General features: G+C 38.0%; 1 protein-coding gene across 2 annotated transcripts in view; it reads left to right on the top strand.

The window, feature by feature from the left end:
- Galnt13 (polypeptide N-acetylgalactosaminyltransferase 13) overlaps nucleotides 1-26831 on the top strand; it is a 614394-nt gene that overhangs the window by 23645 nt on the left and 563918 nt on the right. The window contains exon 1 of one of the 2 annotated variants that reach the window (XM_055600842.1): nucleotides 25958-26007. The exons of the other annotated variant lie outside the window; for it this stretch is intronic. The gene's annotated coding sequence lies outside the window, so the exon portion shown is untranslated. Of the gene's footprint in view, nucleotides 1-25957; nucleotides 26008-26831 lie in introns of those variants that run through there. 2 annotated transcript variants of the gene reach the window in all.

Below are 26831 nucleotides of genomic sequence, written 5' to 3'. Positions count from 1 at the left end.
ACTGATTTAGAGTATCTGGTTTTATGTTGAGGTCTTTGATCCACTTCGACTGTAGTTTTGTGCAGGGTGATAAATATGGATCTATTTTCATTTTTCTGCATGTAGACATCCAGTTGGACCAGCACCATTTGTTGAAGATGCTGTCTTTTTTCCAGTGAATGGATTTGGCTTCTTTGTCAAATATTGAGTATTCATAGGTGTGGGTTTATTTCTGGGTCTTCTATGCGCTTCCATTGATCCTCCTTTCTGTTTCTATGCCAATACCATGCAGTTTTTATTACTGTTGCCCTGTAGTACAGCTTGAGATCAGGGATGGAGATACCTCCAGATGATCTGTTGTTGTACAGGATTGTTTTGAAGATTCTGGGTTTTTTTGTTTCTTCATATGAAGCTGAGAATCTTTTTTTCAAGGTCTGTAAAGAATTGAGTTGGTATTTTGTTGGAAATTGCATTGAATCTGTAGATTGCTTTTGGCAGGATGGCCATTTTCACAATGTTAATCCTACCAATCCATGAGCACGGGAGATCTTTCCATCTTCTGAGATCTTCTTCGATTTCTTTCTTCAGAGACTTGAAGTTTTTCTCAAACAGGTCTTTCACTTGCTTGGTTAGAGTCACACCAAGGTACTTTATGTTATTAGTGGCTATTGTGAAGGGTGTTAGTGATTACAATTGTTAGCATCTTTCTTTCATGTCATTATTGAGATAGATTGCGTAGTGCTGGTTGGCCTTGAGCCTAAAATCTTATCTCATACTCTTGGGTGTTGAGACCTGTAGGCTTGTACCACTATTCTTGAGCAATTTTTAGAATTCATATACCTATATGTATGTTTATGATTATTTATATATTTTTACTTCTCTATATTATTTTAAAAGTTATTTGTAGCATTTTAAATGTGCATTTTGAATATAAATAGATAATATATTTTATTTTCTAATAGCATTTCATTTATTTATTCACTTGTTTGTTTATTTATGTATTTATGTATTTTGAGACAGTGTTTCTCTGTGCAGCCCTGGCTGTCCTGGAACTCACTTTGTAAACCAGACTAGCCTCAAACAGAGATCTGCCTGCCTCTTCTTCCCAAGTTCTGGTATTAAAAGCGTGTGCCGCCACTGCTGCCTGGTTGAAAACCATTTTCTTTTCTTTCTGTCTTTTCTTTCCTCTTTTCTGTTTTTAAAGATTTATTATTTAATTTATATAGATGAATGCTCTATCTTCTTTTACTCCTGCATGACAAAAGAGGGCATCAGACCTCAGTATGGATGATTGTGAGCCACCCTGTGGTTGCTGGGAATTGACTCAGGATCTCTGGAAAAGCAGACAGTGCTCTTGACTGCTGAACTTTCTCTCTCCAACTCAAATGCCATTTTTTTAAAAAACATACAAATTATTTAGTTGATCCTTAATTACTAGACGTTCTGGTTACATGAATGGATTTATAGTTATAAGCACTGTCAATTACACTGGTAAACCTCTTTGAACTTGAGGTTTTTTCCCTGCATTTCTGATGAATTATTAGAAAAAAAAACTTTATGATGTAGAACAGGTAAAATTACAGATATAGGCAGAGAAACAGGCCTGCATCTTCAGAGGTTGTGACACAGGCCATACCGGAGCATGTGTTTGTTGAGAATGGGGTGTACAGAGCACAGTAGTCACTGATGCTGCTCTCTCGAGTCAGATAGAGTAGGTGACAAAGAAGAGCAGTGTTTGAAAAAACAAACCAAAACAAAACAAAACAAAAAAAAACCTCTGCTATTTCCTTAGATGCTCCAGTAAATCAAGGAACAAAAATTTGACTGAGATGATATGTGGGGTGAAAAATAAAACTGACCAGTCCCCAGCTGCTTAAGTACAGGTCTTCAGTCTGTGACAGTCACAATGGGATGCTTAGCTGTGGCGTACAGACTGGCTGGGGAATCCTACACTAGTGGCTGTAGTTTGACACATGGACATGGGGTTTGACACATTTCCATGCACCAGAGGCCCTGATGTGTTATGTTTACCATCGAAGTTATTGTGGAATCAAATCCATTCAAATTTACAATAGAAAGTACACAAGTAAGTTAGTTTAGGCTATGTGAAGGACAAATTCAGGAAGGGAGGGAAGGAAAAAGGGGTATGACATATTAGTGATGACTAGAAGTTATAGATTAATCAGTTCACTTTGATATCTAGGAAAATAGAGGAATAAATCAAAGAGACAATTGATTTCCATACACTTCAAAGAGAAGAAAAAGTGGGATAACAACCAACATGGCATAAAAAAGTAAATCATTCTGAGTTAATCTAATTTTATTCTCTGACACAATGACAGGACTTAAATATGAGGAGAAGCACAAAGAGTTCATATATCTTTACTTCAGTAAGGTTTAGGCTTTGTCTCACATGACATTCTCATCAACCAGTAAAGAAAATGCGGTCTGCGGTAAAGGGAGATAGATATAGCTTGATGTTTGTCAGTGAAATGGTGATCTGCTGGGGAAAACTGATTAAGCCTCAAAAAGAGTTTATTGTGAACTTAAATAGGATATTCGTATTAATTTCCATAGTTTAATAATTCACAATATGGAATCTACAGACTGGGAAAGTTGTAAAATATGCAAGAATTTGTAGGACTCTAAATTGAATTTTGGAAGAAAGGAAGGTTGAAATGAATTGAATATTGAAACGGATCATTGATTTAAGTGGCACTTTAAAAATATCTATTACTGGGGAGGTATTCTGACACTCTGCTGCCATAAATTAGAAAAAGACTTGGTACAGCTTTTTACATTATTCAAAGGAATCTACTTTCCTGCCTGTCCTTGCACCTTTTGTGATGTAATCAAATGTCCTTTTTCATGTTCTGATTTATAAGACTCCACATACTCATTGGTTTGCAGGTATTTCTTTCTGCAGATTTTTACGGTCTTTATTGATGCTTTGTAAAGAATGAAGAAATTGTGCCACATCTTCAAAAAATGATCACTATTTTCCTAAAGCTGCTCTTCTCACGCTTTTCCCCTAAAACGTTAAAAATAGTCATCAGTTGGCTTTGGTTGCAGTTTTCTGAAAAATGCATTAAAAGGTTATTAAACATATCAAGTGTATTAATGGATCTATCTATCTATCTATCTATCTATCTATCTGTCTGTCTGTCTGTCTGTCTGTCTGTGTATCTATCTGTCTGTCTATCTATCTTTCTATCTTAGCAGATGTGACAGCATGAAGAACTGGGGCCAATGTGGGGTCTTGTGAGTACCATGGGCTACAGTAGTTGTGAATTATACCCTGGTTTTGGAGCTGTATAAATAGGACAATTATGGGCATCAGCATTAATAAAATACAGTTCAAAGAGCCATAAGCCTCTTTCTAGACAACCCAGCAATGCCATTTTCTTATTCAAAAGAATCATTTGAGCTGTGTCAGGAGACATGTGCACAAGAACCTTTGCAGGATTCTGGTTTTGAAGCAAGTGTTTATAGCATAAACAGTGCAAAAGCAGAATAACTGATGGTATGTTACAGCAGTGGGGTATTAGCGAGTGACATGGATATGCAGTCCGACACTAAAGAATGGTGACAGAGCCACACAAGGAAATTCGCAGTAAAGTAAAAGACCCAGCTTTAAGAATGTACATGGGGGTTGTAGAAGTGCTTGGAGGTTAAAAGCAGCTGCTGCTCCTACAGAGGACCAGAGTCTGGTTCTAAGCACTATTTCAGGTAGCTCACAACCACCTATAACTCCAGCTACAGGGGAATCCAACTCTATTCTGAAGTCCACTGCCAACTGCATTCACATGCACACAGATACGCTTACACACACACACACACACACACACACACACACACACACACACACAATTGAAAAGTAGAAGGAAATCTTTTAGTATATGGAGTATAATGATCTATTCTGTAAAAGCAAAAACAGATTACTTATAGTAAAATTATATTGTTATACAAACTATCAGTGATTTAAAAAATGTTTATATTTCCTGAAATAAAAAAAAATAGAACTTTGGAACTCTTAGAAAAACAATTATACCAGAAAAAAAAATAGCCTATTTGTATAATGTTTAAAAATTATTTCTTTGATAATGGTCCTTTTTCTTCAATTTCTGTCTGGCTTCATTTATTTTTTTTTAATACCTGTTTACTATTTAATATTACATTAACTTGCAGACTATATTATTACGCTGTATATTTAAAAACTTAAACTCTATTGTGTATTTGTTTTTAGTCATGTGTATTTTAAATGTTTAGTATACATATTAAATGTATACCCTCACCAAAGAGTTTTAAATGTAATATATGTTTTTTAATAATTTAATTTGTTCTGTAACGATTTCATACATGTACTCAATGCATTTGATTATTCTTGGTCTTGGTCTTGATTATACTATGTTCTTCTCTTATCTCCTATCCACGCCAACCCTTCTCCCTATATATATCCTCTTTCTAGACTCCTGTCTGTTTTGTTTTGTGACCTACTGAGTTTAACTAAGGCTGTCTGTGAGATCATATGTATGGGAATATCCATTGGAGCCTGGTGGGCAAGCCATGGTTCTAAAACTGAAGGCGATGACTCTCCCAGAATCTGTCAGTAGCTCCTATTTCATCAGGAATAATGGGGCTCCTGGAATTCCTACACTGTCCATGACTTACTGTTGACAGGGACTTTATTGGCCAAACACAGTGTAGGTAATTACAGCTGCTGTGAGTCCATGATTGGAAAGGCTGTATCTTGCTACAAATGAGGCATTTCATAGCCTTTCTTCCTATCTTCCAGCTTCGATTTTCTATTCAGTGTTCCCTAAGCCTTAGAAGAGGTGATATAAGTGTCCTGTTAGGGCTGAACAGTCATCCTTCACTCTTAGCATCTTGAGTAGTCATGAGTCATGACAATTCATCACCATTTACTGCAGAGAGAATTTTCGCTGATTAAAGCTATGAATGACATTTGCCTGTGTCTATAATCACAAATATTTAAGACATTTTGATGGTATATTGTAGCTAAAAATAATTACAAATTCTACCCTAGTGACCATCACCTCCCCCAACTTAGGGTTTTAATCCCATTATAGACCTAGGCTTGTACTTTTGTCGTGGAGCTGGCCTCAAATACGAATCAGAAAGGTTGATGCCACCGTTATAGTCATGACACAACTATTCTTGTGGGTTGGTATTGTAGCTCATTGGGTTCAGAACTGGGAAAGACCATTAATGTCTTTTCTAACCAAGCAGCCTAGCTAGTGCCTTCTGGCACTATGAAAGCTAAACATTTGGGTGGAGGTTTCTAGTTCAGTTTCAGCTTGAATTTAATTTTAATTGAGATATGTTATACCATCAGCAATAGTGTCATATCATTTCATTGGGCTGCATCCAAGAAGAGCAGCTTGCATTGTTTTGTAGACTTTTGGGGGCTCCTTGGTCAACAACTCAGAAAGAGGTTTTCCACACTAGCAGCTTTATTCACCTCTGCAGGTTATCTCTCTTCATACTTGTTTTTAGTTAGATAACAAGATAGTAGTTTGGCATATGACTTTTCATTCATATAGATGTTTTTAGAGACTGGGTTTCTCTGTGTAGCTCTGGCTGTTCCAGAATTCACTCTGTAGACAGGCTGGGCTCAAACATAGACATCTGTGTACTCTTGCTTCCCCAGAGCTGGCATCAAAGATGTACACCACCAGGCCTGGCTGAAGGTTTCATAGTTGGATAGCCATCTTTCTCATTTTGTTTTTCCTAACCCTCCACTCTACTCTTTGCTTGGACTTTTCTGCTCACAATATGACCCTCTCTACTTCCTATTGCCTTTGCTCTACTATCCCAATGCTGTTATCTCCTCAAGCCATGGCCTCTTTCTTGTTTCCTGGCTTGTATAGGTCCTCCACATTTAATTCACATATCCAGAAGGATATGTAGCATCTGGCCTTAGGATATCTGAAAATAATTTTTCTAGTTTCATTCATTTATCTGCAAGTGTGACAAATTTCATTTCCCTTTCAGGGAACATTCTACTGTGTGTAGGTGTATATATACATTTTCATTATCAATTCCTCAATGGGTGACTATCTAGGTTGTTTTTTGGAGGGATGGGGTGTGGGGGGGAACCTAATTTCTTTGTTTTTTTACTCTTGCCCTTTTTTCCTAGCATTTCCTGAATTTTAGGTTTGTGCTGAAGCCTTTCATCTGTTTGAGATTTATTTTGTGGAGGTTGAAAACTAAGGATCCAGTTGCATTCTTTTACCTGTGGATAACCGGTTTTCCAAATATCATTTGTTAAAGATGCTGTCTTTTTTTTTTTTTCAGTGTGTACTTTTAACATCTTTGTCAAAAAGCAAGTGGCTGCTATTACATGGGCTTAACTACATCCTTTATATTGTTCCATTGATCTACATGTCTGTTCTTTTGCCAGAACCATGCTGCTTTTATTTATTGTGGCTCTGCAGTATAACTTGAAGTCAGTATGATGATGCTTGCAGCATTATTCATGTTGCTCAGGATTGCTTTGTTTACTCGTAGACTTTGTGTTTTTAATGTGAATTTTAGAATTTTTTTTTCTGTAAAGAATGACATGGGGATTTTTAATTAGGATTGCTTTGAATCTATAATTTTCTTTGCATAGAATGGTAATTTTCATAACATTTATTCTTCCAATCAACAAATATGGGAAGTGTTCCTATTGCTAATGTTCTTCTTGATTTTCTTTTCTTCAGAGTTTTGCTTTTTTTTTTTTTATTGTAGAAGTACTTCACCTATTTAGTCAGATTGGTATGTATTATTTTTTTCTCTTCCAAACTGTGAATATCAAGGAACCATGACACTACAAATGAAAGAATACTGTACATTAGTAAGTGTCCATCTGCCTCGAAAGCAGATTAGAGAGCTCAAGCAGTCCTGTCCTTTGCTAGTTCATCTTTCTTGGGTAAGATGGTCCCATAAAGATTCCTGTTGCCTTATGGAGAATTTCACTCCTCTTCTCCAAAAGAACCCGAAACATGTAAGTCAGCACACCAGCCACTTATTAACATCTATTCTTGCGCTGTATCTTCGTAAGACTTCAAGTTCTTCACTGTCTCATATTTAGTCTTCAGTGAAAGGGACTTGATCCAAAGGTCAACGCTCACTCTGTTTCAAGAAATGCTAGATGACTCTGATAACAGTAAAAATCAAGAGGCTGTGCTGTCTAATGTGACAGCCACCAGCTGTTTGTGGCTAGTGAATTTCAATTTGAATTACGGAAATTTAGTGATCAGTTGCCAAATTGGAGGAGCCACATTTTACATGTTCAGTTGCCGTGAGGAGCCACTGACCACCATTGTGAGTGACAGGTCAGGATACCCATGCAGGTAGAAGCCCCAGGTTGATATCTGAATGTCTTTTCCAATCACTAATCCACTTAATTCTTTGAGGCAGACTCTCTCACTGACTTTTACAGTTTTGGCTGACCGGCCATTGAACCCGTAGGCTTGTCCTTTCTCTGGTCCCCAGCACTAAGACAAGAGCCGTGTGTAACCCCATGCAACTTTTAATAAGTGTACACACTTAGCTCATCATGCTTGGGCAGCAAATCCTAGCCGCTGATCCATTTCCCCAGTCCCTGATCAGTGAAAAAAAATGCTATTTCCAAGTGTGGTATTAAAGTAGTAAGCCTACTTTCTACTCACCAAGGTGGTAAGTGAATTAACACATAAAATTCAGTTTTTCAGGCTATCCAGCTAAATAATAACGTATGAATGTGTGAGTATGCAGAGAGGTTTGACTGGAAATAGGACACAGTGAGATTTAATATTTGTTCTTTTTTTTTTTTTTTTTTTTGCTTATTTTTTTATTCAGTTTACATCTTTGTTGTAGGCCTATACCTCCTCCCCTCCTGGTCCCATCATCCCTCCTTCCCCCTCCTCTCCCCCTTTCCTCAGAAAAGCAGAGCTTTCTTTCCCATCCACCCCAGCTCATCAAGTTGCATCAGGACTGAGCAAGTCCTTTTCCCCTGTGACCTGGCAAGGTAGTACCCCTAGGGGAAAGTGCTCTAAAAGCTGGCAAGTGAGTCCATGTCTGATGCAGTCCCTACTTCCCTTACTAGAGGACCCACATGAAGCCTAAGCTGCCCATCTGCTACATCTATTGAAGGGGTCTTAGGTCCAATTTGTGCATGGTCCTTGGATGATGCCAAAGTCTCAGCAAGCCCCTTTTGCCCCTGGTTAGTTGGCTCTGTTTCTTCTTGTGGAGCTCCTATTACCTCCAGGTGTTTTATTATTGTTAAAACTCTATTGATCCATTGTTAATTAGATTGTTTTCTGATTTATTTCTCAGTGAATTTCTCATTGCTATATATGGAAACTGCTGATTTTTAAACATGAATTGTATATATATCAGTTCTTTGATTTTAGAGTTATGGCTATGATTATGGTTAGGCTACAGATAAACTAGGTTGTGGCCAGAGTTAGTGTTAAAGTTAGGCTTAGATGAAATTGTTGTCTAGGGTTAGGGTTAAAGTAGATTGAGAATATGAGATAGGGGTAGAGTTAGGATTAGGGTTACATCTTCTGCTAATGTGTTACTAAGTGGAGTTCCTTCTAATTTTTTAAAATGTGGGCACTTTGGGCTATAACTTTCCTTTTACAACTGCCTTCATCGGGTCATATGGCTTTTGGTGTGCTGCTTTTTCCTTTTCATTTATTAATTCTTTATAATCTGTTTTTTTGTCTAATAGTGTGCTGTTTAAAGTAAATCAGTTTTTGTATTTTCTGAATTCTCTTGTTTTGAATTGATTTCAAGCTTTATTATACTGGGATAAGATAAAATACTAGGCTTATGTCCATTTTCTTAAATCATTGAGATTTTCTTTTGTGTCAAAATCTGCTCTAATTTGAGAAACTTCCACAGACTACAGGGAAGAGTTATATTCCGTAATGCTTGAGTATAATATTCTGTAGCTATCAGCTAGACTCATTTAATCTTTTTTCCACCATTTATTTTCAGTATTTCTTTGAGATTTTTTTTGCCTGGATCTGTATGTTGTTGAAAATGAGACACTGAAGTCACCATCATTAGTATACTGTAGTTAATCTTCAGCTAATCCCTAGCCGTATTTGTGAAATTAGGTACCCCTGAGGATGGTGAGCGTTTTTAAGGTTCTCTTCTGATGACTTTTGAGTTGAAGTTTATTTAGTCAGCTATTAGCATAGCTTCACTCCTGTTTCCTGGTCCTATTGGGTGGAATACTTTCCCACATCTTTTCATGGTAGGTAGTGTCTTTCCTCTGAGATGAAGTATGTATCTCGTAGACAATAAGAAAAATTCAGTTTAAAAAAATCATTTGACCAGCTTGTGCCTTGTTTTTGGGAATGTGAGACCATTAATTCTGAAAGTTATTTTGATAGATTTATTTTAGTTGCTACTGTTTTTGATGATTCTGTCATGTTTGCTTTCTAGTTCTGTTTTGCAAAACTGCTGTTCTAGCATAAAATTTTTTCCTTTATAGTCTCTCGGATATGCTTATCCTTGTCTTCACTCTAAAGTATTTCTTTCAGTGTTCTTTCCTGAGACACCTTGGAGGCCTTAAATTCCTTTTGCCCATCTTTATCATGGGAAGTTTTTAAGTCTCATGCGATTATGATGTAGTTTGGAAAGGTAGGTTATTCTGGATTACCATCTGTGTTCTTTCAGAACTTGATGACCACTTTGCTTCAAGCTCCTCTGACCTTGAATGTTTCAAAGAAAACATTATTGTGATGGTCTTGCTTTTATATGTGACTTGGGATTTTAGGGCCCTTTGTGTAGTCTGTATGTTTAGCATTTTAACTATATTATGGATCATTTCTTTTTTTAGTCTTTTTTATTTGATGTTCTCTATGCCTCTTGTACCTGGATGGACAACTCTTCTCTTGATTTGCAATTTTTTTTCTATAATAGATTTTGAAAAATGTTTTAAAAGTATTTTACCTTTTTCTATTCACATAGTTCATAGACTTGAAAAAGTATAGTTGCTTTGCAAATTTCCATTTTGTTTTTGTGTAGGAGTCACTTCAAAATCCTCTTTATCATTCCAGTGTTAACATATGTGCTGATAAAGCAAATGTTATATATAAATTTTTAACTTAGGAATATATAATTTGGGCCAGAGGATGGCTTTGCTTATGCAGACGACCTTAGTTCAGTTCTCAGTGCCCAAGTCAGATGACGACCATCTGTAGGTCTAGCTCTGGAGGGATCTGTCACCTCTCTCCTCTCAAGACATACTTGCATTCATGTGCCCATTTTAAGTGTTGCACATCTGAAAGGAAAGGTTTCCCTAGTACAAGTGTTACAACTCTGAAGGGAAAGGTATCTCAGTAGCTCGGAATTAAGAAATACCACAAGATCACACCACACAACAAACCTCATTCATGAGATTTATTGGAGAAGACACAAGAGGGGGCTGCTTCTGCTTGGAGAAGAAACAGCAAAGACCTGAGCAGGAGGCAAGCATGGAAGGTTTTTAAGGGTAGCCTGGGATTGGTGGGAATTTGTGGCATGACCTTGGCCTTTGTCTGTGTGTGTATGTGTTTGTTTGTGTGCACACCTGTGTGTGTGTAGGCTAGAGCTTGACAGTCTTTATTGCAAGGGGCTGGAAACAGCCATTAGACTAGTCTGGGGGCAGAGCCTGTCCATTTTTGTGCCTTAAAAGGATTATACACATATTCACTCATAGACTCACGAATACTCTTCTTAAAGAGTCTTTAAGAAGAAAATGCAATCAGTCCTGATGAGACCTGATAGTCTAGGGTCAGATAGAAGGGGAGTAGGACCTCCCCTATCAGTGGACTAGGGGAGTGGCATAGGAGAAGAAGAGGGAGGGTGGGTAGGACTGAGAGGAGACAAGGGATGGGGTTACAGCCAGTATACAAAGTGAATAAATAATAAATAAAACTTTAAAAAAGAATATAAAAATTATATTTAAGTAATAGTGTACAGATAGGAGGAAGAGGCATGTATATCTCTAAGTATATTTTTATATATTATTTTTAATATTTTTATAATTTAAAACAGTTTTATATTTATACGGGTTTACGTATCCCGTTTTACTTCACTGAAGAAAACTCATTTTCCCCTCTAAGAGCAGGCCTAAATGACAGTTCCATCGTTACCCTTTACCCAGGTGGCAAGGTTCACATTCCTTCATTTATGTGTTTATTTGTTTATTTAGATGTTGTTTTGTGTTCTTTTTTAAATAAAATAAAATAAAACATAAGATAAACAAATGATTACCACATTGAAGTTAGACAAGACAATATATTTTGATCATATCCTTCCCCTCCCCCAAGTTTATCCAGATCCTATCCTCTTTCCAGTTACCCAAATTTAAGTTCTTTCTCAGAAAACAAACTAAAACCCAGTGGGACAACACAGTGACCCAAACCTAGAAAATGAAGTAAACATCACCCAAAACAAAACGAAACAAACACTAGTCAGCTGTTTTGGGTCTAGGGGTTGATCAGAGATTCTTATGGCCATGAATACATTTCAACAAGAATAGGCTTTAATAAATACTGGCCCCAGATAATTGAGTCATCAATGTTCCCAAAATGCAGCCTTGAGTTTTATTAGCCTAAAGCTTATAAGGTCAAAAAACCATAAAATTATAAGTATTTTGTCTATGTATAGACAGGGTCTAATTTATTATATATTTTTGGCGGTTGTTCTAGCCCTTGAGCAGAATAAAGCAAGTTTGATTTTTAAAAGCAGACATAGCATCTAGTCTTATGACCTATTATCTTGCTAGAACAGCAAATTTTACAACATCAGTCAATTTAAGAATGTCTTCAGTATCTGGTGGAAAAAAATAGAAGTGTGCTGCTAGGACACAGCCTGTACATCACGCTGGAGGCATACGTGTCAGAGGCATTTTTGCTCTTTGGACTCTCAAGCATAGTAAGTCTGAATGTTAAGTATAAAGTTAGTCATCACAAGTTACCAATTAAAGCACACACACAAAAACATGCGCATCCCATTATTTGTTGGTCAGTTATTTCCAAATGTGAGCTCTGTCCTGGAGTGGTTTACGTATCCCGTTTCACTTCACTGAAGAAAACTCATTTTCCCCTCTAAGAGCAGGCCTAAATGACAGTTCCATCATTACCCTTTACCCAGGTGGCAAGGTTCACATTCCTTCATTTATGTGTTTATTTGTTTATTTAGATGTTGTTTTGTGTTCTTTCTTAAATAAAATAAAATAAAACATAAGATAAACAAATGATTACCACATTGAAGTTAGACAAGACAGACCAACTAAAGGAAAAGAGCCCAAAAGAGGGCCCAAGAGCCAGAGACGCATTTGTTTGCACAGCTCAGGAATCTCATAAAGACACTAAATAGATCTCATGAAATTAAACTGGAATGCATAGGGTAAGCACAGAGGACCTGGTGTGAACTGTGCAGGCCCTGTGCATGTTGCTTCAGTCTCTGTGTTCATATGAGCTTTTATAAGGCCCTGTGATCTTGTTTTCTTAGTGTCCTTCATTTCCTCTGGTTCTTACACACCTCCTCTTCCACAGGGTTCCATAACTCTGATGGGAGGGGTTTGATGGAAACATCTCATTGATGGCTGAATGTTCTAAGGTCTCTCACGCTCTGTGTAATTTTGCTGTGGGTTTCTGTATTTGTTCCCTTCTGCTACTGGAAGAAGCATCTCTGATGATCATTGAACAAGGCACTGATCATGATCATATTTGTCTTTCTGAGTCTGGGATACCTCACTAAGGATGATTTTTTTTTCTACTTTTCTCCATTGCCTGTAAACTTCATGAATCCTCTTTTTTTTTTTTTTTTACTGTAAATGCACCACATTTTCTTTGTCCTCTGTTAAGAAGCATCTAGGATGTTTCCAATATTTGGCTGTTATGAACAGAGCGGCAATGAATATTGCTAAGCAAGTGTCTCTGTGGTAAAATGAAGTATCTTTTGGGTATATGCCTAACAATGGTGTCTTACTTAATGATCAAAGCAATTTGGAGACTGAATGATTTATTTAACACCAAGTTCCATGTAACAGTTCATCATCCAAAGTAGTGAGGGCATGAACTTATGGAAGGTAGGTTCCTGGAGACATGAGCGCATGCAGAGGCCATAGAGAAGTGCTACTTACTGGCTTGTTCCTCATGGATTGCACAGCCTGCTTTCTTATAGAATCCAGGACCACCAGCCCAGGGAATGCACTACCAACAATTGGCTGTGTCTTCTCCCATCAATCACTAATTAAGAAAATGCCTTACAGGGCTGCCTACAAACTGATCTTACGGAGGCATTTGGTTAATTGAGGTTCCATCATCTCAGAATAATTTAGCTTGTCAAGTTGACACAAAACTATTCATCACAAACGGTATGGTTGTATCTTGAGATAGATCAATTCTCATCTTCCCTAGGAAGCACCACACTGATTTCCATAGTGGATGTATGAGTTTGCACTCCCACCAGCAATGGATGAGTGTTCTGCTGATACCACATCCTTGCCAGAATGAGCTGTCTCTTGTTAATAGTAGACATTCTGACAGGTGTAAAATAAAAATCAAAGTAGTTTTATTTGCATTTCCATGATGGCAAAGTATGTTGAACATTTCTTTAAGTATTTCTCAGCCATTGGAGTTTCCTCTGTTGAAAATTCTGTTTAGATTTGTACTACATTTTTTTTTAAAATTTGGGTCATTTGATTTTGTTTCTCAAGATATATTTTGTATAATGATTGCTCCATTGCATGTGTAGTCGGTAAAAATCTTTTCCCATTCTGTAGACTGTCGTTATATCAAAATGACTATGTCCTTTGCAATCCAGAAACTTCTCAGTTTCATGAAGTTTATTTTATAATTGTTGATCTTAATGTCTGTAGCAATGATGTTAAGGTCTTTTCCTGTGCCAATGAATTGGAGGCTGTTTCCCGCTTTCTCTTCTTTTAGATTTAGTGTATCTGGTTTTATGTTGAGGTCTTTGACCCATTTGGAGGTGAGTTTTGTGCAGAGTGATAAGTATGGCTCTATTTGAATTCTTCTACATGAAGCCATCAAGTTTGACCAGCACCATTTGTTAAAGATGATGTCTTTTTTCCAGTGTGCATTTCTGGCTTTCTTTCTTTTTCTTTCTTCTTTCTTTTTCTTTTCTTTCCTTTTTTTCTTTCTTTCTTTCCATTTCTTTCTTTCTCTTTCTTTCTTTCTTTCTTTCTTTCTTTCTTTCTTTCTTTCTTTCTTTCTTTCTTTCTTTCTTTCTTTCTTTCTTTCTTTCTTTCTTTCTTTCTTACTTTCTTTCTTTCTTTCTTTCTTTCTTTCTTTCTTTCTTTCTTTCTTCACTCTACAGCCTGATCTCATCCCCCTCTTTTTTCTACTCTCAGTCCTACTCTCATGCCCCCTCCTTCTGTTTCCTCCTCTCTTTCTTCTCAGAGGAGGAGAAATCTCCAAGAGGTATCAACCCATCCTAGCTCCTCAACTCACAGCAGAACCATCCCACTGAGGCCAGACAAGGCAGTCCAGCTAGTAGGAAAAAAAAATCCAAATTCAGGCAACAGAGTCAGAGACATCCCCTACTCCTATTGTCAGGGGATCCACATGATGACTAAGCTGCATATCTGCTACATATATGTAGGGGGTCTAGGCCCACGCATGCTCATTGGTTGGTGGTTCAGTCTCTGTGAGCCCCCATGGACCAGGTTTACTCTGGAGATCTTCTATGGTGTGTTTGATACCTCCTCTCCCTCAATCCTTCTCACTCTTCCACAAAACTCCCCGAGTTCAGCCTTCTGTCTGGTCTTAGGGTGGATTTATTCCCAATTTTCTGAGAAACCTCTAGATTCCACAGTGGTTGTATAAGTTTGCACTCTCACCAGCGATGGAAGAGTGTTCCACATGCTCACCAGCATATGCTGTCCCTTGAGTTTTTGAGCTGAGCCATTTTGACAGGTGTAAGATGGACTTTCAGAGTTGTGCATTTCCCAGATAACTAAGGATGTTGAGCATTTCTTTAAGTGCTACTTGGCCATTTGAGATTTCTCTGTTGAGAATTATCTATTTCGCTCTGTATCCCATTTTTCATTGGGTTATTTGCCTTGTTGGTGTCTAATTTCTTGAGTTCTTTATACATTTTGTATATTAGCTCTCTGTCAGATGTAGAGTTAGTGAAGATATTTTCCTGTTTTGTAGGCTACTGTTTTGTCCTATTGACAGTGTCCTTTGTCTTGCAGAAGCTTTTCTGTTTCATGAGGTCCCATTTATTAATTGTTGATCTTAGTGCCTGAGCTGTTGGTGTTCTGTTTGGAAATTCGCATACTGTGCCAATGCATTCAAGGCTCTTCTCCACTTTCTCTTCTTTTAGATTTAGTGTATTTGGTTTTATGTTGAGGTTTTTGATCCATTTGGCCTTGAATTTTTTGCAGGGTGATAAATATGGATTTATTTGAATTCTTCTACATGTAGACCTCCAGTTAGATGAGCACCATTTGTCAAATATCAAGTATCTGTACCTATTTAGGTTTATTTCTGGGTCTTTGACTCAATTCCATTGATCAAATTCCCTGTTTTAATGCCAACACCATGCAGTTTTATTACTATTGCTCTGTAGTACAGCTTGAAGTCAGGGATGGTGATACATTTTATTGTACAGAATTGTTTTAGCTATCCTGGGTATTTTCTTTTTCTTTTTTTTAAATTTTTAATAATTTATTCACTTTATATCCAGATCATAATCTGCTTTCAGTTCTACCCTTCCTCCTTCTCCTCCCATTCTCTTCTCCTAGTCCTCAGAAATGGGAAGCCCTCCTCCCCTAGTAACTGACCCCGACACAGCAAGTCTCATCAGGACTGCCTGCATCCTCTTCCTCTGAAGCCTGGCAAGGCTGCCCATCCAGGGGGAAGTGATCAATGAGCAAGCAACAGAGTCCATGTCAGAGACTTCCCCTATTCCCTTACTAGGTGACATACATGGAGACTGAGCTACCTATTGGCTACATCTGAGCAGGGGGGTCTAAGTCCTCTTTATGCATGGTCCTTGGTTGGCGCATCAGTCTCTGCAGGCCTCCCTTGGTCCAGATTTGTTGGCTTTGTTGGTCTCCTTGTGGAACTCTTGTCTCCCTCCCCACCCCCAGGTCCTTTCATCCTTTTACTTTTCTATGAGATTCCCTGTATTCTGCCCAAAGTTTGGTTGTGAGTCTCAACATCTGCTTTGATCCCCTGGTTGGTGGAGTCTTTCAGAGGACATCTATGAAGTTGAGGGATTACTCTTTCAAGATCTGTAAAACAAACAAACAAACAAACAAACAAACAAACTATACATGTATATATAAAGACAGGCTGACAGACAAGTACATATTGAAGTTGGGGATTGCCATTTCTCTAGCAGTTCTTTTATTATTCAGGATAGTTTTCGCTGTCCTGTTTCCATATGTAGTAAAAAATTGCCTTTTCAAGTTCTGTGATGAATTGGGTTGTGATTTTGATGGTGATTGCATTGAATCTGTAGATTGCTTTTTGTTTAGGATGGTCATTTTCTACTATGTTAATCCGATAGACCCATGAGCCTGGGAGAACTTTCTATCTTTTGATGTCTTCTCCAATTTTTTTTTTCAATGATTTCAATTTTCTATCATACAAGTCTTTCATTCCTTGGTAAAAGCTATCCCAAGATAGTTTATATAATGTGAGGGTACTGATGTTTCTCTAATTTATTTCTCAGACTATTTGTCACTTGTATGTATGTGGGCTATTGAATTTTGTGAGTTAATTTTGTATCCAGCTCCTTTGCTGAAATTGTTTATCAGTTGTAGGAGTGTTCTGATAAAAATTTTCAGGTCACCTATGTATACTATTATATCATCTGAAAACAAAAATGCATTGACTTTCTCCTTTCATGTGCACACACCCCCTCATAGACACACAAGTATGTAATATAAAAATCTTTAAAATATATAATTATACTTCAGTGTATAATGTACAAAACGAAGAGTTTTCTTATTGTTCAAGTCACTGACAAAACTTTAGCCTAATGTTATGATTTTAAAAATTACATCTATTTCTTTATTCATTTGTACACATACAAATGCATAGGCTCTGGCAAGTATGTTGCCATTAGAGGATTATTTGCAGGACTTACTTGGTTATCTTCATGGTGTAGTTCTAGGCATCAAACTCAAGTCTTCAGGTTTTTAATCATTTAGTCATCTCACCAGCTCCATGGTTGTTTATATTTGTTTATTTGATTTATTTGTTTTGCATATTTCATATATGCATATCAGGTGTCTTCATGACATGCACTCTTATTCTCCCATTCTAGTTCCTCTAGGATTCTCTGGACTCATAACTCCCTCCCAACTTTATGTATTTTCTTTTCCAGCTTCCTTCTCCTCTTGTTTCTCCTCCTATTTTTTTTTTCCTTGTAACACACTGAATCTAATTAGTTCCTTTTCACAGTCCTCTGGGTATGAGGTCACCACCCTGAAAATGGGTAATCTACCAGTGGCCACCTCCAAAGAAAAGTGAGACTTTCTAGCCTAGCAGCTGTTAAATGCTAATGGGTTCTCAGCTAGTCTAAGGAGCTCTTTTCACCTCTGCGTTGCGATATTTAACAGGCTTGATCCTGTGCTTGTCTTGTTCAGGTGACTACAACCGTGATATATCCAGAGGACAGCATTTTACAGTCTAATCTTACAGTTATTTTAAAACTTCTAATAACTGTAGTTGAACACTGAGTTCCTTTGCTATACTCAGTTGTTGACCTATGCCCTTAGCTTTATGCTTTCTCTCTTGTTGTATGTATAGAGACAGACACACTTTTTTGTCTATATGAAAGTTTTTTTTGTCTATTTTCTAAGAGTAAGGTAATTTTCTACACACAATCAAAGCCCAATTATGAAAATTAAGACACATTTGCATCATTGTGGTACTTTTTTCTCACAGTGTACAGCTTCAATTGTAGATGCCTTTGTTTCTCTTGTTTTAAATTTGTTTTAATCTCAAACTTTAAAATTTATTTATTTTAGTTAATATTTTATTTTTATATTAATTACAGTTTATTCACTTGGTATCCCAGCTGTAGCCCCCACCTTCATTTCCTCCCAATCCTACCCTCCCTCATCTCTTCCCATGACCCTCCCCAAGTCTACTGTTAGGGGAGGTCCTACTCCCCTTACATCTGACCCTAGCCTATCAGGTCTCAACAGGACTGGCTGCATTGTCCTCCTCTGTGGCCTGGTAAGGCTACTCCCCCCTCAGAGGGAGGTGATCAAAGAGCCAACCACTGAGTTCCTGACAGAGACAGCCCTGTTGCCCTTACTAGGGAACCCACTTGGAGACTGAGCTGCCATGGGCTACATCAGTGCAGGAATTCTAGTTATCTCCATGCATGGTCCTTGGTTAGAGTATCAGTCTCAGAGAAGACCCCTTTGCCCATACTTTTTGGTTCTGTTGGTCTCCTTGTGAGCTCCTGTCCCTTCCAGGTCTTTCTATCTCTCCCTTCTTTCATAAGATTCCCTGCACTCTGCCCAAAGTTTGTCTATGAGCCTCAGCATCTGCTTTGATGTCCTGCTGGGTATTGTCAATCTGAAACACTTTTACAGTCTTTTGATTACTTTGGTGTTTGCAAAGTTGAGACACATTTTGTACAAAGTCCCTTCAGTTGTGTTTGCTTTTTGTTTCTTAATATTCAGTTCAGTTCATGCATTTTGGCATGCACATGGAGAGAGATGCTGAGTACTTCTTAAATACATACTGTGTATCTGTCCGATTCTTAATGCGGTTGTCCTTGACAATTAGATAAGAAAGTCTCTGGCCAAGTTTCTTCACTGAAAGGTAAATCTTCCCCTTTACACTTAATAGGTAATTTGTGGGGAGGTACTTCCAGACTTTTGAAATGTCTTTACTTGTGATTTTGTGCACTAGTGCTCACACAGTATTGTTTTCTTCTTACTATGTTTGCTTAATCCTGGCTTTTCTAACTTCTTCCCTTCATTTATTTAGGGAGTATTCAATTCAAAGGAAGAGTTTACTGTGTTTGTTTTATAATTCACTCATCTATTTTTTAATTTGAATCTTTCCAATAAATACTACGTATTAGTATTATTTTATGTCCTTGTTTTTCCGGGTTTATCCTGAGGGATACTGCGGAATCTTATGCCTCTGTTATGTGAATGCACTCCTGTCATTCCTGAATTATTTATTCTTTGAAAAGAAAAATTATCACCTTAAATTCTACATGGCTTTTTTTTTTCATCCAGAAAATAATTGTGAAAAGGGCCTCAAAATGATACAAATTTCACTAGTAAAAAGAATACTGAAACCGTGGTAACTCTCACCATAATAATACTAAGAAACTATTCTAGGATTGTAAAACATAGAATTTCAGGCCTTTATATATTAAACATTCTGAAGTAGGTATTCATGTTTCAAAAACCTTGCAGTATATCATAAATTAGCCAAATTTTACAGATATCTCCTTCAGTGTTCAGCATTCTCTTGATTATGTATATTTGATTAACATTGCCTTTATAATTATTTATCTTATAGCACATGCATCAACGTAGGAAGTACCCCCGAATGACATGTCTATGGGTGAGTGTGAAATTGTTGAGATCATTAATTCTCTTGATGTACCAAACTTTTGTGCCCATACATTTCTCCCTTAGTTTTGAAAATTGTCCTATAAGGGTAGGTGAGATGGCTTAAGAACCAAAGTGCATGCTGCCAAGCCTGATGATGTGAATTCAGTTCACTGGGGCCAACATATGGCAAGGACAAGACTGGTGATGGAAGGGAGCGTGCCATGGCACATACCCTGCCCTGACAAAATGTATTTAAAGAAGTGAAAATTAAAAATTATAAAATACGTACGGAAACAAATGGCAATTCAAAACCAAAAAATTTTAAAATGGGTATATGTATTAGGCTAATGAATCAAGAGCACCTGATTTGGGGGTGGGGGTTGTTGTGAATGGCAGCATTCCAAGGAATTGTTTCATAAACAAAATAAGCATACAAGTGTAAGGGAAGGCACAAACTCCAGCTTTACAGCACAGAGGGCTAGTGGGAGTCATCAAGAAAGGAAGACTTAATACCAGGACCAAAACATTCAAGAGGTGTTTGCAAAATAAGGACTAGGAGAATACAGGAAATGTATTACGTAAGAGAAGCAGACAGGGAACGGTTTTATACAGACTCTGAGCCCAGTCTCATCAAGTCTTTATTCTTATATTACTGTGAAGAATTTTCTTTTTTAACTTTTTGTTGATTCATTGTGAGTTTCATATCAAGCACCCCAATCCCACTCATCTCCCCGTCCCTTCATGTCCACCCTCTTCACTTGTAACACCCCCCAAAAAAAACAAAAAAACAAAACAAAACAAAGACACACACACATGCACACACGCGCGTACTCACACACACACACACACACAACAAGACACAGAAAACATCTGGTGTGTCAAACAGTATACCCTTTTGTCCTTTTGCAGTGAGTCACTGGTGTGGTTCACGGCCTCTGGCTTCTACTACACCATCAATACTGGATCCTCACTGGGACTCCTCTCAGATATCTTGTTGTTGACCTGGGTGATGGAGAGTCTGCAGCTTTGGATCTGCAGGACTGGCCCTTTCACATACTCTAGCAGTTCGTAGATGAGGTAGATATTTGGGCAGGGCAACTCCAAGCTCTGGATCATGGCCTGGGTTGGAGCTGGGTTGGTTAGCTCACCAGATCTCCTGCAGCCACACTAGTAGAGTGAACTCTGCAGCAGTGCCTGGGTTAGCTCAGCCAATGCTGCAGCCAGCAGTGGCAGGGTCAGCTCTCCTGCTCTCCTGCTAACCTGCTTCCATGCCACCAGACCCAGCTCATTTTTGCTGACCAATTGAGGTGTTGGGCTCATTTTCTTGAGTGCTGTAGCCAGTGAAGGCTGGGTCAGTGAAGGCTGCTCTCACACCCTCCCGGGCTGACCAACCCTTGCCATCACCATCATGGTCAGCTCTGCTATCTTGCTCAGGGTACGTACAGGCCTAACTCTCCCAAGTGCTGAAGCCAGTGAAAGGCAGGCCAGCTCTCATAATGCCCCCCAGGAGAAGCAGTCCTTCTGCCCCACAGTGAAGAGAAGGCATCACTTCTATGCCCGTGCCACCTCACGGCAGATGAGTGGTGGGGCCAGCTCTCATGGTTATGCCTTCTGGGCCAACTCAGTGGTGCCCCTGGCATGAGGGCCATCTCTACCTGTGCTGTCCAAGTGAGGTGCATGGCCTGCTCTCCTGAGTACTGCAGCCTGTGAGAGGTGGGCCAGTTCTCCAGAGTGTGCCAGCCAGTGAGGGGCCAGGCCAGTTCTGCACAGTCCTTGGACATCTAAGTGGTTTCAGGCTGCTGTCTCTAATGGTAATATGAGCCATGGACATGGACACAGATCCTGCTGCTGCATGGCCACAGACCCAGACATGACACTCACTAGCAGGATGGGCTAGGGCTACACCATGTCCTCAGGGGGCAGGACTGGCTTCTTATAACAAGCTGTTTCCCTCCACCCTGGCCTCTCGGTTTGACTGTTCTTCATAATGCTCAAATTTTTCTACTTCTCTTTCTCCCCTGTCTGATCACAACATATTTGAACATTGTAGTGTCTCCCACTGCAGGCTGGCCCCATGACTGGTAGGCCTCTGGGTGTCCTCCTCTGCCCGAACTGTGTGGCATGGCAGCAGGACAAAAGGGTCTCTGTGTGTCCTCCACTGGCCTGCACAGTGTTAGGGAAGAATGTTAAAAGAAGTATTCCATTAAAAAATACATTGCTGAGCCTGATGGCCAACTGTCGGGCAGAGTGAATGGAATTTTATGTAAGAAGTGGGAAATAGTAAGAGCTGGAGAGGACAGGAACTCCACAAGGAGAGCAACAGAACAAGAAAATTTGAACACAGGGAACTGCCCAGAGACTCATACTCCAACCAAGGACTATTCATGGAGATAACCTAGAACCCCTTCACAGATGTAGACCATGGCAGGTCAGTGTCCAAGTGGGTTACCTAGTAATGGAAAGAGGGACTGCCTCTGACATAATCTGATTGGCCTGCTCTTTAATCACCTCCCCCTGAGGGGGGAGCAGCCTTACCAGGCCACAGAAGAGGACAATGCAGCCACTTTTGATGAGAACTGATAGACTAAGATCAGAAAGGAGAGGAGAACCTCCCCTCTCAGTGGACTTGGGGAGTGGCATGCATGCAGAAAGGGGAGGGAGGGTGGGATTGGGAGGGGAGGAGGAAGGGGCTTATGGGGGGATACAAAATGAATAAAGTGTAATTAATAAAAAATAAAAAAGTTAAAAAAATATATTGTCTTAGTCTCTGTTCTGCTGCTGTGAAGAGACACGATGACCAAGGCAACTCTTACAAAAGGAAGCATTTAATTGGGAAATTCCTTAGCTTCAGAGGATTAGTCCATTGTGATCATGACAGGGATCTAGGCAGGTGTGGTACAGGAGAAGTAGCTGAAGATTACATCCTGAGCTACAGCCAGCAAGCAGATGGTGGTGGTGGTGGTGTTGCTGTCATGGGCTTTGTGAACATCAAAGCCCATCCCCAGGGACACACTTTCCATAAGGCCACACCTCCTAATTCTTCTTAGACAGTCCATCAACTCCGAACTTGACATTCAAATATATGAATATATGAGCCTATGGGAGCAATTCTCATTCAAACCACCATAACTGCAAAGTATTTAAAAATATATGAAACATTTAAAAACACGTTAGCCATCTTTAAGCTTAGAGTAAATTTATTCATTGCTATGGAAAACAGTGTATATACTTATACAATGCATTAACATATGTATTGATAATGTAACATTAAAATCAGGATAAAATTATTTTAAAATTTTATTTTATATTTATTAATTAGAGTTCATTCACTTTGTATCCCAGCTGTAGCCCCCTTCCCCATCCCCTCCCAATCTCACCCTCCCTCTTCTTCTCAGGATAAAATTATTAATATCAAACAGTTATGTTTTCAAAGTGAAGCATTTATATTGCTTCTAGCTTTTAAATTTACATTAATCAGTGTATTACAGTACGTTATCCTCCATAATCATCACACCCCAATGCAGGGCAGTGCTTACTTGAACATGTCCTCTTCCTCCTACTCTCCACCACCTCTTGAAACCACTGTTGTGCTACCATCTTCAATGAGATGAATATTCTGGATACCTGTATCAACAAAAAGTAATCTAAGTGCCTTTCTTTGCCTGTCTTCTTACACTTAAAATACTGATCTCTTGTTCTAAACATGTTGACAATCACAGATTTCATTTTCTTTATTGCTTAATTGTATGACTGTATCTATATACTCAGTTGATATTAATAGTTTTTTTTTTCTTCCCATTTTGTGACTATGTGAATAGGGCTGCAATGAATGTAGAGAGTGGATGTCTCTTTAGCAGATTGATGGTACTTACACAGGATTAAGATCGCTGTATATACGGTGGCTGTGTTTTGAATTTTTTATCTTCTATAATGAATATACTAACTTCCATTCCCGCCAAACTGTGTGGGAGCTATCTTTTCTCCATACTTTTTCCTGCCTTTTTTTTTTTCTTTAGTCTTTTTGATAACAGTCATACTTACTAGACTGAGTTAATGTCCCATGATTTTGATTTGCATTTTTCTGATGAGCAACGATGTTGAATTTTTTAAAATATTTTTATGATTCTTGGTAAATGTTCATGTAAGTCTATCATCCATTTTTAAATTAGGTTGTTAGTTCCTTGCGTTGAGTTTTTTAAGTTCTTTGTATATTTTGAATATCAGCTTCTCACCTAATGTATATTTTGCAGATAATTACTTGATGTCTGCTGCTGATTTTCCTTTGCTATGCAGAGGTTTTAAGTTGTTTATTGTTTTCTTTATTGTCACTTTTGTTTTCTGTGCCTTTGTGGTTCTGTCCAGGAAATAATTGCTCTTTCCAACATGTTGACACAGTTCTATTTGTTTGTTTGTTGGTTTATTATTATTTTCTTCTGGTGTGTTTGTACTTATCAGTTTTACTCTTAAATTTGTAATCAATCTTGAGTTGACTTCTAAAACATGGAGATGGGCTGGGGTTCTAGCTTCCCTGTCCTGTGTGTGATTCCCAGTTTCCCACCAACACTTTTTGGATGAGCTGTGCCTTCCCTACTTTGTTTGTTCTGTTTTTGAAACCTGCTGGCAGCGGATTTAACAGTGCACTCTTAAGCTCTCCATTCTGCCATTTGTCTGTGGGTAATTTTAAACCAATACCATGCTGTTTTGATTGCTACCACCTTGAGATTTATTTGAAGTCATATAGCATGATAACTCCTGCTTCAGTCCTTTTGGATATGGCTCCTTTGACTCTCTGGTTTATTATTATTATTGTTGTTGTTGTTATTCTATATGTATGTCTCCATATAAACTTTAATACTTGTTTATGTAATTGTATGGGTACAGTCATTAGTCAAACTTGATTTTATTCCCAGCATACAATCTATCACAGATATGTTCAGTCATTTGACACTGTGAAAACTTATGTTGTTGTCTATAATACTCATGCTAGAACAGCACACAACTGAGTTTTGATGTGATAATCCACAAAGTTCTAACTGGAGAATGATATAATTGATTTAGAAAATTAAACACACAAAAAACTCCTCAAAATATTTGAAGTATGTGTATGATTTTGTGTTGGGCTCCAGTCAAAGCTATCTTCAGCTTTCTGTGGCCCAGAAACCGCAGGAAGAGCATGCCTCCTAGCTGGACTGCTAGTTGTGAGACCCTGTTCACTGCCCAAGAGCCCTGTGTAATTGAGAAGCTAATTTATATGAAGTGTGATGTATTTATTCTGCTAAATTCTAAGAAGTCTGAGAAGTAAATACCTTGTTTCTTGAATATTTTTAGTTTATTCTTTACATTTAGCTCCAGTCCTGATAACTCTTTCTAGCTCTCTCCTCTTTGTGTGAAGCTGAGTGTTAAGTGAAGACAAATCATCTGTTCATGGGCCAGAGAGACAAGTCCCATCCTGGTCTCTTTCCTGTGCTCTCGGAAAATGAATGAGACCTCAGCTTATGACACATGTTATACATGGCAGAAATTCTATTGCTTTCTGAAATTAACAATCCCCTAAAGAAGATTGCTGCTCAGAGGCAATGTAACTACAGTGAGCCTTATCAGTCTAAAATAACATGTACTTTAAAAGGCTTAATGTAGTTTTCATTAGTTGGTGGTTTGTTTCCTTTGAATAACTTCAATAAACAGTGTATTTGTTGCATGAAATTCACTTTAATAAAAATATTTTTGGCTTCAAAGTTAATGTGCGCTTTTAATACTAATCTTATGAAACTAATTAATAAAGCCTAGAGCCTAATTAAATCACTTTATTCTACTCACGTTGACATTGAAGAAAGCAGGAACTATCTGTGACTGTGTTTTTGTGAACTGTACAAGAATGTTTTCCCTGAGTACATGACTTTCAGTTAGAATTGAAATGCAATTACAAAGCGAATTGGTGCAGTTCTCTGCATAACTCAAGCAGAATTCTCTTCTAATTCAGTGATCTTCATACTGATACAAAAGCTCACTTAAAATTTTTGTGTAATTTGAGTAATTACCTTAAATCTCTGCCTAAATTTACTTGTCAGCATACTATAGTTTTGAATTGCTTTGATAAGTTTTTATCAATGTTTTGTGGAAACTTAAACCATTACTTAAAAGTTATTCTGCAGCTGGGGTGCTGTGGTTTTGTCTTTTTTGAGCATCCTTGACAGTTATTTACAATATTCAGATGTAGGCTGAAATGTTTCTTTTCACCTGCCTTTGTAGTTGCTAGCTATATGATACATATTTTGCAAAAAAAAAAAATATTTCATAATATGAAAGTAGGTACTGCCTGTTTGTAGACCTCCATAATTTTTTTCTGTAACATTGTCAAATATCTTACATTTTGGATTTTTTTTTTCTCCTTCACAGATGCATTTGTTAGGAGTATTTTGAAGATGAATGTTTAGAAATCATTTTGAAATAGTCAAGCACCATATACAGTAAGTGATCTGTAATTTTATCTTTCATTCACTTGTAGTCATGCTGAATATTTTTGGCAGACAGTCAAAGTTCTTGACACTCATGATTACACAGAGAGAATGTATATAAAGCTAGGAAATGAGAGTGTTTGTGAGTTTAAATTAATTTGTGTAATTTCGACTTTTCTAAGTACTGATTTCACCATTGTTATAGTTATTCACATAAAACACTTTTTAAAAAAGATTTATTTGTTTATTATTCATACAGTATTCCACCTGCATGTGTGTCCGCCGGCCATCAGAGGGCGGCAGATCTCATTATAGATGGTTGTGAGCCACCATGTGGTTGCTGGAAGTTGAACTCAGGACCTTTGGAAGAAGAGCCAATGCTGTTAACCTCTGTCTGATCCGTCTATCTAGCTCTCTGTAGAACACTTTTATTTAGTCTTTCGTTGATATTTTATTATTGTCGTATTTAAAATTTTTATTTTATTTATTTTATTTTATTATTTTATTTTATTTGCTTTACTACATTGCTACCACAGTTTTCCTTCCCTTAACTCTTCCTTGTCCTCCTTGATCCCCACAACTTCCAACAGCCCAAGGTCCACTCCTCTGTTTCTCTTCAGAAAAGAGCAGGCCTGCCAGGCATATCTACTGAACATGGCAGAACAAGACACAGTAAGCCTACATATCAAGACACCCTCATATCAAGGCAGGGTGAGGTAACCTGGTAGGAAGAAAAGCCTGTTTTAATTGACAAAATAAAGGAAAGTTTAGTGATGTTAGCCAGGTTCTACTATAGATGTTTGTTTTTTTCTTAAAGAGTGAATCAAATAAATATA

This window comes from Psammomys obesus, unplaced genomic scaffold, assembly GCF_907164565.1.
Source record: "Psammomys obesus unplaced genomic scaffold, mPsaObe1.curated_primary_1811, whole genome shotgun sequence".
In the NCBI taxonomy this organism is placed as follows: domain Eukaryota; kingdom Metazoa; phylum Chordata; class Mammalia; order Rodentia; family Muridae; genus Psammomys; species Psammomys obesus.
Note: the sequence above shows the minus strand (reverse complement) of the source record. Positions and strands in the feature narration are given on the sequence as shown.